Raw genomic sequence first — 14,315 nt, forward strand, 5'->3', positions numbered from 1 at the left:
AGCAGGACTGGCACGAGGATATCAGGAACACACTCCAACTGTCCCAAGGTTTTGTCAGTCAATTTCTAAGAAGCCTAATGTGCTATCAAATGCTACAGTAAGGACACAAACTGGGTTTGAAAAATACCAGAGTATGTCCATTGTTATGGTGATGTAAGATTTCTATACAGTGAGAAAAAAATAGTTGCAAGCATGAATACCACCATTTCTTCCCACGCTTACTCAAGTGCTAATATCCGGTAGATGAAGTGGAGTGGCTGAAGAAGATATGGCTGGTAAAGGACTTCTGCTCCCACATTCCAATGCTAGTCTTTCTGGTTATCTCTTATTAATTTAGAACATTCTACCTACTGGGTGGAGTGTTCTAATAGTCTTATAGCCTTTCTGCCGCGGGCTATTCCAGAAGCCTGTAATGTTGTAGTGGAGGCGAATTTCCTGCAGTGTGACCTAAATTCCTCCAACAACAATGGCATATACAGGGTTTCTTTTCATCTTCAACTTCAGAGGATATTCAATGAAAATAAAAAGCAAGAGTGACATCTGATATGGAAAAGTAGCACAAATATCTAAGTGACAACAGTAAAGTTATCTAAAGATGCAAGCAAAGAATTAATTTACATTTAGGCACCTCTACCCCAAGAAGCTCAAAAACCGTGGAAAGACAAACTAGGGAACAAGAAGCTTTTCTGTGTTGGTAGCAGCAAACTAACGTGTAGACAGGAGGTTAAGAGAAAGGTGTGCAAAAGTCAATATAATGAAGAAGGTAGCATTCAACATGCCATTGCCAGAGAATGCCACGAAACAGCCCGGGTCCATGACCACTGAATCACTTGAACTGCAGAAGGAAAGGTCATTTACTTACATTAAAAGAAAAATGTTACACAAAAAAAGTTGGAAGTCTGCCTGTGTACAAATATCCTAATTTATCCCACAATAATAGATAAGCAAACAATGGATTTGAGGCAGGCTTCGGCAGCATTGTTGCATTTTGCTAAAATCCAAATTATTACAAAGAACAAGACATTCAACACCACGGTATCGGACTGTTCCATAGTAGAAAAGAGAAAAGCTATAACCTCATTAGCCGAGTTTCCACATTCAATTCTGCATTTCAATAGTACACTAATAACCATTAGACCATTAATGTTTATTTCGATTAATTAAAAATAGAAACTTTGTAGGGTCTCAGTTACCCAATTGTGATTCAGAAATTAATTTACAAATGTTTTCTGAAAACATATTAAGAGGTAGCCTTTTGTGGTGCACTAATGGTCTATGAGAGACCGCTTGCAGAATGTAGGGGGCCAGCAGGTGGTAATTATGCAGCACTTCTTAAACACTATACGCTCACAAGCGCCAGCAAAAATGTCCATAAGACTTTCAGATCACGGTTGTTTTAATAGACAAGAATAAAACTGTCCACAAACCGTATGTAAGAAACCAGCTTCCACATGCTGGCCTTCATAGATTAGATTTTGGGCATAGGGTGCTGTTTGAGACCAGAGTTGCAGAACTACTCATTTCAATGTACGCGGGTTTACTTTGAAATCACCTGCTCTGCACTGGATAGATACATTTGTTTCTAGCAAACTAGTAGAAAGATTTGCTGTGCCACAAATGATTCCTTGGTCATCAGCATTTCAAACTGCAAGCGGACAAATGCTCTCCGTGAGTGTTGGTATAGCAGCCATCAACATAGCTGCTTTCTCTTTAGACAGATGTTAGTGGAAACCAAGATCTTTTCCATTAAGTGGTGGATGAACTTGACACCCCGGTTGTTTGCTATTGCAATTTAACCCCTCGCTGCGAGACTTCGTCAACACCACGCACACCAAGGCTTGGAATTTGAGACTAGAGGACTGGTAGCATCCCTATATGCATGCAGACAACATTACATTATGTTAGTAATCCAAAAGACAACTTAAATCCCATGATACGAGAACTGTTGAAATCTGGTCAGTTCTCAGGGATACAAACCAACTGGTCCAAGTCTATATTAATCCCCCTCCCAGACAACGCAGCCATTTACGTTAGACTACCCACTGTAGTGGGCCAATGGCCCAGTCATGTACCTGGGCATCTGGAACAGCAGAGACATAAACGAACTATGGGAGATAAACTATGGCTGTGTGATTATGTGGTTAGAGGAGAGAATACCCATCTGGACAAAACTGCCCATTTTAATGGTTGGTCGAATAGCAATTGCAAATATGATTGTTCTGCCTAAGCTGTTATATTTATTTGCTAACGTGCCCATACCCCTAACCTCGTTTATTTTTTTATTTTTTAAACAACTCGGATCTAACATGATCACCTTGGTCTGGGCGGGAAAGCAACCAATAGCCTGGGAAATTCTGACACTACTACTACGTCAAGGGGGCTGGGAGCACCTGACTTCACCCTGTACGCTCTTTGTGCACAATCCCTGTTTTTGCAACATTGGCTATACCAAACTCCTTTCCAACTCCACATCTCTACAGAACATAGCGCTGCCCCACTCCCACTTTCCACTGCACTATATCAGAAATAGAAGCGCCCGGAAAAGGAGGTAAATACGGTGGAGACTTTGAGATGGGCGTGGAATGGATTGCGGAAGAGAGCGGGCCTCTCCAGTTTATACGACCCATCTATCCCACTTGCACAAAATCCCCGCTTCCCCATGCTACATGATAATGATGCAAACAGGCGGGCAAGCAACCTTCACATCATCAAACTTGCAGATCTCTACCCAGATGACGAATTTATCCCCCACCACCCTGGAGAAGGTGCACCCCTCAATCTATCTGATACTCTTCTCTATTACCAACTGCAGGCCCCTTGCCCTAAATTACATAATACATTCCCAGCTCCACCCCGACCCTCACTACACTGAAACACACTGTCAGAATCATCACCACATAAATTAATCACACAATTGTACACTGTTATGCAACGAGCACACCCGTAAATCCAGCCACAGGTGTTCGATGCCTGGAACTCTGATCCTATACCCCATCAAAGCCGAACAGAGGCTCTACTGCTGTGGCCAACTGGAGTGCCTGTCCCCAAACTACAGACTACGTCTCATCCACTTCAAGTTCCTACACCAAGTATACATGACGCCTTTGCAGATCTTTGACATGGGTCTAAGGGCAGGCAGCATCTGTTGGAAATGTAGGATGCCGATGCCACATGCGTCCATCTGGCATGGTACTATCCACTGATAGCGAGATATTGGGTTAAAGTGCTCAACTTGGTGTGAGATATTACAGGGGTGGATATCAAACGCACACCATTAGTGGGACTCCTAGGATATTTCAAAGATGTTCCCCCCACTGATTGCCAGCTGGTCGCAATGCTACTGCTGTTGGCCAAACGTAGAATAGCATTGTACTGGCAAAACACACCGACTCCTCTACTGACTCCTGGATTAAAGATGTTGCATTTTGTCAAGAACAATTATCCACATTCTCGGAACTCATGCCCCCTGCGTCTAAGTCCCAGGATATTTGGGCTCCATTTCTAGCCTGGCTCAGACAGAGAGAAACAGCCATTTCCACCCTGCGAGCACCCCCTGGAGGGCTATCTGGTCAATGCACCCCCATACTAAGAGACCCTGAAGCGCTGCTCATTTCATAATTTGTAACCACCCTGAGCTCTAGGAGTAGAAGGTGATGGTAGCTGCCAGGACCACCATTACTGTCTGTACTATCGAATCAATATTCTGTGTAAACAATGCAGTGTTGGCTCGGGCCTGAAAAAGGTTGTACACCATTCCCGCAACTCAGTTGGTATTTTTGCCTCTTAAGTTGTTTAAGCCATACTGTTAAAGTGGATATGTAACCATGTGTAGTACCATGTGGCCTTGAAATACCAATAAATACTTTCTTCAAGTCCAAACAAAAACACATTGGCCTCTAAAATCACACTTTGGGTGACAAACAAGACCAACAAACTGGGAGCGTGTTCAGATGCTTAATAACATTCCATTCCCTAGTTCTTCTTACTGAGCTGCAATTTAGGCAAACACTTGAAGGAGGTCTATGTGCACAATTTTACTTACCAAAGTTATCTCATAAATCAGCTATTATAAGCAACAAACTACCGTCCTGAAATGCTCTATTAGACTTCTTACCAAACATTTGAAACTCCTTGTGATGCGGTTGCAGGATACAATTTATTACGTTTTAGGTCAACTGTGGTTGTAAATACAGTATCTTCAGGGGCAGACCTCATCAAGTGGGAACCAGATGGGGGTAGAGGAAAAACCATAAGTTATTTTTCAGCCTACTGTGATTCTTTCAAGTTAGGTTCTGAGTCCCTATGAAGTTTACACTTTCTGAAGCACATGAAGCTACCAGCCGGTGTCAACCTCCTAGTTATCTTAGGTTACGCATATTTGTAAAGCGGGCTATCACGAGGGAGTGAAGCCTCGGATTCAGAATGTTAGATTCGAGTCTTGCTTAGAACGTCTAGGGTACTATTCAAAGAGTCAAATTCATGTACTGAAGAGGAGGCTCTGATGTGTAGCAGCAGGTAATTCCAGGCATATTGGGCTATTTCAGAGGAAGCTAGACCTGCTTTGATCCTGGATTTGTATGGGATGCATGCAAGTAGGAGTCTGGCCATATCTGCATGGTTTGTGAAAGGAGACACAGCTATTGAGGTGCCGGTGATGTGTAGTGCTTCAAGGTGTGAGTGAGGACTATGAACTGTTCTCCTTTGTGTATTAGGAGCCTGTGGCGTTCCCTGAAGTGTGGTGTAATGAGGGTGATTCTTCCATTCACATTCTGAATGGTTTGTAGTTGTCTGGGGAGTTGTTTCCTGAGCCCGATATATATGGTGCTTCTGTAGCTCCACTACCTGGTGATAAGAGCGTGAATGACATTTGTGTGAGCTTGTCGGGAGCCATTTGAAGATTTTCCTCAGCATCATCAGGGTGTGGAAGCATGAAGCTGTCACAGCATTGATCTGGGCAGCCATGCTGAGATTGTGTTCAATGATATACCAGCCTTGTGTATGCGTCGGATGAGGATTGAGGTGAGATACCATGTTGAATGCCATGGAGAGATCCAGGAGCATGAGGACTGCTGTGTCTCCTCCCTTTGTACCTGACCATATGGATGACACCTGTGGTGAAGATGAGGACAGTTTCTGTGTTATTGTTGGGTGTGAAGCTGGCTGTGGGATGTCAAGGAGTTGGTGCTGGTTGAGATGACTGATGAGGTGTTTATTGAGGAGTTTTTCTAGGACTTTGGCCAGGTGTGGCAGCAGGGAGATTGGTCTCTAGTTGGCGAGTGTTGATGTTTCTGCAGGATGTCTATTCAGCACTAGAGAACTGTGGCGTGTTTCTAAGTATCTGGGATGGCAAAGGTGGCAGAGGCAGTCAGGGCATTCTGGAACTGGGCGAGTAATATGCTGATATGTAGAAGTCCTCTGGTGAAGGTGTGGTGGGGGAAGATGTCCAATGGAGCTCCAGAGTGGATGGACTACATAGTGGTAGAGGTTGTTGCCATGGTGATTGGAAGCAAACCATTATGAATCAGGGCTTGAGCTAGAAGAAAAACACATTAATTATTTTCCTTAAACTGTGAGTTGGAACCCCTATGGCTGAAGAACCTACATATCCTCAACACTGGTCATTCTTCTAAAAGCAAATGGAAGAAGTAACTGCAGCCTTATTTTGTTGTGAGGTAATCTGTGACAAGAGGACTGATTTATTTTGCTATGCGTTTCTGCACACATTTTAATTAATGTGTACAAAGTGAGAAACGAAACCCAAAGCCACTAGAATATAAAATCAATATTTTATTTATACGTTTCTCACCTCCGTGTTTCACTCAAGCTAAGACTTACATTTCCAAAGCTCATGTATACAAATACAGAAGGACTGAGACAACCTCAAAGGAAAGGAGACATGGATGTGAAAGACAAGCACTCTCTGGAGACTCTCACCCTCTTTTAGCTGTCCTTCATATACATTTTAGGAAACAGAGGTCCATAGAGCACAACTTATCAAGACCTCTTTTGGCTGAGGAGGCCTCATGTTTTTTAGGGGTGGGATAGGGTATCATGTTGCATTTCAAGGTATACCAGTCATTAATCATAGCAACAATGCCTGAACAAGAACTAGAAGCCCGTAAATCGACACAGAAGTTTTTGTTTAAAGTGTGTCTCTCACTATGGCTAAATTTCAAGTCTATGGGACTGTATTTTAGGCTCTAATCTGATATGGACAGATGCACTAGCTTTCGTGTTGAAGTTTCTCCTGATGGAGAAATAGATGAAGGTATGGTTGGCCAAAGTGTAGGCTGAAAACCAGGAAACAAGTACATGAGAGATTTCAGAGGAGGAGGTTTCTGAGAACTGCACTCAGTGTGAAGTAATATCTGTGCCTGCCAGATTTACAGTCTATAGTTCCTTTCTTTGATTTAAAGAGAAGACCTGTGAATTCACAAAATACTTCATTCATGTTTTATCAGAAATTCTTAAATCGTCAACTCATAAAATATATCTAGCAAGGCCTTCCAGCCAAAATAAAGGCTAATCTACAAAGTATGAACCGCTCTGGATCTCCTGATTGAAACCGATTAAACCGAAGACTGTGTATACATAATATCAACGATATGGCCTTATTTTTAAATTCGCTTCACACGTTGGCTGCCCTTCGGGTGCACGTTTGCATCATTCTATGTCACATGTGGGCCAAGATTCCATTAAAGGATCATATCTAACATCATTCGAAGAGTCCGGATTAATTAATCTATTTGTGCATTTGTGCAATTTGATATGTTTATGTGGCCTCTCTGTGCTTTTTTAAGTGTACTGTAAATGTGTGGTCTGTTGGCAGAAGATCAGTGAGGTGGGCAACTCTGACCAAAAAGTGTATTTACGAATAGTGTATAACGAGGTGGTGCAGCTTTTAAATATTCCTTTCTGCCATTGTTCTTGTTCTTACAGTGTGATAGGGATAATTGGACTTCTAACCCTACAAAACCCAAACCTAACTCCTCAACTCCAAGACAATAATAAACAAACTCCCCATCCAAAGTGAGTAACACACCTTCCATAACACACATAAAGGATTGCGCCTATCCATTTGCCTACCCGATACACTTCACACCACCTACCCCTCATTCAGAATATTGCCACCCACAACTATATCACTGAATACTTGCACCCTGTTCTGTACAAATGAACCACACAATATATTCCCACATTTACACTGTTCCACTTCAACATTCCAAGTGTTTTCATTATTTGTGCCGGATGCGACGTGATATCCAGTATTTCAAAAGACATTACTTGATGCGCCTAGCACGACGTGGGAGTGTCATCAAAAAACAGAGTTAGATGTGCCAGGCATAACATGCGGTAAGAAAACCTCTGAATCGGGAGTAGAAACATAAGACACATCTGATTCTGTTTCTCTCTCCTTCTTATCAGTATTTTGAGAAAGAGTGCGATCCTGCTGCAATCAGACCCGCCACCTCTTTGACCAGTCTTTTCTGCTCTTGACGAGCCTGTAGCCTGGATGGGACTGCAACTCCCCCCTTCCTTCCCCTGCTTTTAGGCCGACTAACCGGCTGCTTCTTATTCTTAGGAAGAGCCCCATCTCCCTAGAGGAGCTGATCTATCCATTCACAAAGCAATTGCAGGGAGTTAAACAGGACCTCCCAGCCATAAGCAACATATCAGGAAACAACACTGCATAGCTAATCTCCCTATCTCTAAGGCGCCTCTTGACTTCTGTTAAAGAAGCCCTTTGCTTTGGAATCTTCCTGGTAAAATCAGGAAACACCATAACTCTGTTTCTGTACAAAGATGTCATCCTGAGCTCAGGCCTGCGCTAGAATATGGTCCCGATCTTTAAAATACAGCAATCTGACAATTTCCAGCCTTGGCAGTGCTTCCAGCAGGGGAGGCAATCCAGGTACCCGATGAGCTCTTTCCAGACCGTAGTGCTGTGAAAGCCCCTCCTGAGCCACTACCTCCCTCAGACATGATTCCATGAATGCAGTCATATTTCCATTGATCCCCCCTCTATCCATTCTGGCATCCCTATAATATGGATATTATTCCTTCGGGCCCTATTCTCTGCGTCTACAACCCTCGATGCCAGCATTTTAACTCTCCCCTCCAGGAGATTCCAATGTTCGTGTTAACTGTTGGGCCTCTATCATCATCATCTTATGGAGTTATATATAGCGCAAACTTTTCACAAAGGTATCAGAGTGCTTTACATGAGCACCAGTTACGTTACACAAGGAAACATTCATTTTTTGTTAGGTATGGAGAGATTAAGGGATTTGCCCAGAATCACAGGATGTTGAGCGTCAATTCAGAGACTTGAACCTGGATCCCCAGATTTTAGATCCACCGCCCTAGCCTGTTAGGCCACATCATCTCCCTATTTTAAATATGTATGTCACCATCTCCCAGAAGATGCCAAACTCTCGTCAGATTCAAGTATCACGGCCACAGTGCTTCCCATGCCACCCACACATGAAGTCCTATTCAGGCCAGTCCAATCGCCAACCCTAAGCTTGCTATGCCTCACAAATGACATAGCCGTTACCCTACAGCTGCAATGCGGGCCTCACGGGTCATCAGCCTAATGCTTAGCAGAAAAAACAGCAAAATTGTACTCAGGCTTTGAAAATACTTGCCTCAGTGTCACAAAGGGAAAACACAGGATTAGCAAAAGATTCCCATGCAAGTAGCACTTTAAAAACACTTCAAGTGCAGTGGAAATAAAATGATTTTGTTCTCTACTTTTAAGGTCAAGAAGAAACTATTGTCAGTTGCAGTCCTTGATGACCATTTTAGTATACCTTCCTTCGCACAAAAAGGTATTTAATCTTCTGTGTGGACCAGATAGGGGCAGTGGGCCAACGATGACCGCATCTTTTGAATTTTCTCAACTGCTCTCAAAGAGGTACCCCAACTGTGAAAAGTTTTCACGGTAATGCTTTCCCCAGGAAAAGTTAGCTGGGGGGCGGAGGGGGGGTATAATCTACAGTTTGCAATCGTAAACTGAGGAATTGAGATATATGATGTGAACCATTAAAACTGCTCTCTGTAAAGTAACCTGGGTACGGTACTCAGTCACTCCAAGTAATGTACTATTTTCAAATAGGAAAACATCCATTTACCAGGAAATTCTGCAAAGCTAGATTTGCAAAAGTTGAATGCATGTTGAAAAAGAGGTTGGCAAAGCATGCCCATTTGTAGGTAGGTCTGCGTTTTGAAAGATGCCACATAAAATGAATGGAGCTATACTGTATAATTTTCTAATATGTTTGGCGACGATCAATGGACTTTAGATTTCCTGCAAGGGCAGCAAGAAGTCATGTGATAGCCATACAATGTAATGGTGGCGGTACAAGAAGTGAACTCAAATAAACACGAATGCTACAATGAACTTGGACCCATTTGGAGAGGGAAAGGAACTAAAGTTTGCTTCTGTGGTTTTAGATGTTTTATAAATGGTAACTGCTGTTCCAAAAAGATTGCAAATGCACTAAGAAAACATAGCAGTGAAGTACAGTTTCTAAGAATGCACTGCCCCTATGGTAACAAAAATGGCGCCAGCAGTGGAGAAAATAGTAACTTTATTTCTTGTTTTTCAGGTTTCCAGTGCTTTATGCTGATCCTTTCATAAACCTACCCCGAGGATAACTGACAACCGCCAGAACAGAATTCAGGGACGGTAAATGACATCACCGCTGCTGTAGTTCCCAAACATGCTAAGCTGCGATGAGCAACTGACGTACACCAGAAAGAACTACCGCCAGGTATATGTTACACTCATGCAATACTTCTAAATATAGATTTTAAAAATAACTTTTAAACTGTATGATATACTCTCCTAACCCAAGGGTTTTTAGCGCTTCTCCAAAATTCAGAGAGTTGAATAACTAATAACCAGGTGCCTATTATTGTACATTAACAATGTATTATAAGAACAGATTTAGTTGTCACGGCAAACAAGAGTAGGCAAATTAAAACACTTAAGGTACCTTAAACCAAAAGTCTCCTGGCACCGACAAGCCATCTCACCAACATTCAGTGTGGCAGAATCACTCTAAAAGAGAAGGATTTCAACCCCTTTATAAAACAGGTCTCACTTGACCCACTCTCTCTATAAAAAGTAAATATATTTATGCATTTTAACACAGTTTCACTACAGCTCCTGGGTGTCACAAACTACCAACCATCAAAGCTATTATGTTATGTTGAGAATCAAGAAACTAGATTTATGGCAATTAAGCATAAAATGGATAAAGGCAGATGAATGAACTGCCACAAACAAATTATGACAGCTTTATTATCAGGGCATTACAAGTCTGGGCCTCTGTTTAACCAAATATTTTATTCAGCTGTTTATTGAAGAGCCTGGCCTATTCTACCACAAACCTCTCAACTCCCTAACATCATCACCCCCAAAACACCTACATTTGGATAGGGACCTATATTTGTATAGGTAAAATGTTGAAGTTTTCAGCAAGAAGCAGTTGGGGATTTACATTTGCAGGCACAGAATGGAAGAAATATGAATTTCTTTTTGTTTGATGACCTGCACCTCTTTTCCCTACCTTGCAGTCCCATTTTTAAATGATCAGTCAGTAAAGAAGGCCTTTGTGTTTTTTAAGGTAAGGTACAAACTAGCAATCAAGATACACAAAATAAATTAACAATGAAACAGCCTAATGCACAACAATATACAAAAGGTATATTGTTTGGCCTGTTTGGTCTAAAAGAATTTGAATCATCAGGGAAAAAGATTACGTGACTCAGTGAGGGGGTTGTACAGGTATTAAAGAAAGACCGTGACCCATGTAGTGTCGTGCCACTTTAACAAGCCTCCATAAAAAGTTATTTCTCTCACTGTTTTTAAAAAATTAGGACTTGGAAATAGGCCATAGCTATAACTTTGAAGATAATAGTTCACAATTATTAAAGTCATTCTGCAAATAAAAAAAGGTTTCAGCAAGGGCACTTACGACTGTAGTATGCAATACAGTGTAATTAATGATGGAATTTCACTGACATTTTAACTGTGTTACAATTTACTGTTTAGGGTGGTGTCCCCCTCTGAATATTTTTTCTTTTAGCTTCTGTAAATTCAGCAACCAGGGCTGAGTGAAGAATGTGATACCTGGTTTAGATTGTAATTGTTTTTATAACACACACAATCAAATAAATTATGAATGAACGAAACAACATATCGATGTTAGGTCATAAACTCAACAAATTGCTACACAAAAACTCAACCCACTAACATATCACATAAAAAAAAAGAAAAAAAATCAACTCATGGTAATAAGGGTTGAGAAATGCTACTTTGAGAGTTATCAGTCCGTGTCCCCAAATTACACCCCGTTCCCGACATTCCCATTAAGAGGCAACATTTGGATGTGAGCTGGTTTCCTCAGAGGGTCGTGCTTTCATATCTGTTCGTGAAGGTATGTGGTTATAACGTTTCGAGAGTTCAGGTCGTATAGTATCAAGTAGGGTTCATAGTTGCCAGAATCCCAACTATGGCCCTTACGCCAGTACGTTCTGCAGTTACCCTTGGGTGCACATCTGTTATCCAACCGCAAATATTATGGACAAATGTGGATTTGCATGCCATAGCAAACCTACAACTGGCTAAAAACATAGCCACGTCAACAAACATGCATACTTCCCTCACATCAGTTAATGCTGTCACCATACTTGTGACCCATATATAACGGGATAAGTACTGAACATGCCAATACCATATGCATGAGAGCAGTAACTCCCGAGAAAAATCTACTGGCAACATTGTGATATTATATATTTTATGAAGATGTGTCAGTGTTAAGCATGTGTGCTGAAATTAGTTACATTTCATGCGCATGAATGAATATGCTACTTACCAGTATGCATCTGTTCTTGGCATGTAGGGCTGCTGACATTCATATCTGTGCATAGATCGCCGCCTAGTGTTGGGTCCGGATGTTTGCACGTTGTTGTCCTGGAAGAGTCTTCGAAGTATCCTTGGATAGGTGACTCCTCCCCTGGACTACAGTGCGCATGGGCATCCTCTCCATCCTCAGATTGTTTTTCGCCATTGTGGCAGTGATGGAGTAGATACAGAAAAGTGATGACCATGCTTGCAGTAATTCTGAGAGCTGCAGCTGCGACAGGCGCCGGGGAGGAGGGAGGGCGATATGAATGTCAGCAGCCCTACATGCCAAGAACAGATGCATACTGGTAAGTAGCATATTCAGTTCGATGCATGTGGGCTGCTGAATTCATATCTGTGCATAGAATACATAGCAGTGCCCTCTATTAGCGGCGGCTACCCGTGCCAGCTGCAGCGGTCTGAAAAAGTGTTTTGAGAACAGCCTGTCCTACAGCTGCCTGCTGTTTTGACTGCACATCTACGCAATAGTGTTTTGTAAATGTGTGTGTAGTGGACCATGTGGCTGCTCTGCATATATCATGCAGGGGAATATTTCCTAGGAAGGCCATGGAGGCCCCCAACTTACGTGTTGAGTGGGCTCGTGGTGGAATAGTTAATGTGCGTTTTGCCTTTTGATAACAGATTTGAATACACTTAACTATCCATCTGGCTATCCCTGCTTTGGAGATGGCGTTACCTTTGTGGTGTGGGGCAAAGGCAACGAACAGTTGTTTTGTCTTCCTGAATGGTTTAGTCCTGTCGATGTAGTACATGAGGGCCCTCCGTACATCTAGTGTATGTAGTGCCCTTTCTGCAACAGTTTGTGGATTTTGGAAGAAAACGGGCAGTTCAATAGTCTGGTTCATGTGGAACTGCGATATTACCTTGGGCATGAACTTGGGGTTGGTACGTAGTACGACCCTGTTGGCGTGAACCTGAATAAATGGCTCTTGAACGGTTAGTGCCTGGAGTTCACTAACTCTTCTGAGGGAAGTGATCGCTACTAGGAAGGCCACTTTCCAGGTAAGGAATTGAATCTCGCATGAATGTAGAGGTTCAAAGGGTGGACCCATCAGGCGTGTGAGGACCAAGTTGAGGTTCCACATTGGAGCCGGTGGGTGACTAGGTGGAATGACTCGTTTGAGCCCTTCCAAGAATGCTTTGATGGCAGGCACTCTGAATAGAGAGAGGTGCTGCCTGGTTTGCAGATAGGCTGATATTGCGGTCAAATGGACACGTATAGAGGTGTACGCCAGATTGCATCGATATAGGTGTAAGAGATAACAGATGATGTTTTGGATGGATGCGTCCAGCGGGTTGATGTCATTATTACCGCAATAAATGACGAACCTTTTCCATTTGGCTGCATAGCAAGCTCTGGTAGTGGGTCTCCTGGCCTCTTTGATGATGTCCATACAGGCAGGTGGCAGGTTGAGATAGCCAAACTCTAGGACTTCAGGAGCCAGATCGCCAGATTCAGCTGTTGCAGATCTGGGTGCTGAACCTCTCCATGGTTCTGCGTCAAATGCGCGGGTTTGATCCGCAGCCTTTGATGCGGCACCACGGAAAGTTCGAGGAAGGTGGTGTACCACGGCTGGCGTGCCCACGTGGGAGCAACTAGGACGAGTGTCAGGGAGTGTTGTCGGAGTTTGCGGGCCACTAGCGGTATCAATGGCGCTGGGGGAAAAGCGTACGCAAATCTGCCGGACCAGTTCATCCATATCGCATTGCCCTGCGACTGCGGATGTGGGAATCTGGCGGCGAAGCTTGGGCATTTTGCGTTTTCGCTTGTCGCGAATAGGTCTATCTCCGGATGACCCTACTGCTGAAAGAACGGTTGGAGAACTGAGGGGTGTAACTCCCACTCGTGCATTTGGTGGCTGTGTCTGCTGAGCAGATCCGCCATCTGGTTGTCCTTGCCAGGGAGGTGTTCCGCCATGAGGAACATGTTCCTTTGAATGGCCCACTTCCACATGCTCTGAGCCAGATGAGACAACTGTGGAGAGTGTGTGCCTCCCTGTTTCTGTATGTAGTACATTGCGGTCATGTTGTCGGTCCGGATCAACACGACCTTGTTGCATAGATGTACTTTGAATGCCTTCATGGCTAGGAAGATTGCCATCAATTCCAGAAGGTTGATGTGCAACTTCTTTTGTTGTGTTGTCCATAGTCCTTGCACTGTGTAGTGGAGTACATGAGCTCCCCATCCCTGGAGAGACGCGTCCGCTGTCAGTACTATTTGTGGGACAGGCTCTTGGAACGGTCGGCCCTTGCAAAGGGTTTGTGGATTCCACCAATGCAGAGAGTTGTATGCCCGACCGCTCACCAACACTAGGTCCTTTAACTGTCCTTGAGCCTGATTCCACTGACGTGCTAGGCACTCCTGAAGTGGGCGCATATG

General features: G+C 43.2%; 2 protein-coding genes across 9 annotated transcripts in view; one reads left to right on the forward strand and one right to left on the reverse strand.

Moving 5' to 3' along the window:
* The window catches only part of ARL13B (ARF like GTPase 13B), a 672,441-nt gene that overhangs the window by 296,296 nt on the left and 361,830 nt on the right, over window positions 1-14,315 (reverse strand). The window lies entirely within an intron of this gene.
* Window positions 1-14,315, forward strand: part of STX19 (syntaxin 19) — a 62,804-nt gene that overhangs the window by 24,863 nt on the left and 23,626 nt on the right. For both annotated transcript variants that reach the window (XM_085622335.1, XM_085622336.1), the window contains exon 2: window positions 9,612-9,776. The gene's annotated coding sequence lies outside the window, so the exon portion shown is untranslated. The remainder of the gene's footprint in view (window positions 1-9,611; window positions 9,777-14,315) is intronic.

This window comes from Triturus cristatus, chromosome 8 (genome assembly GCF_964204655.1).
Source record: "Triturus cristatus chromosome 8, aTriCri1.1, whole genome shotgun sequence".
Taxonomy (NCBI): domain Eukaryota; kingdom Metazoa; phylum Chordata; class Amphibia; order Caudata; family Salamandridae; genus Triturus; species Triturus cristatus.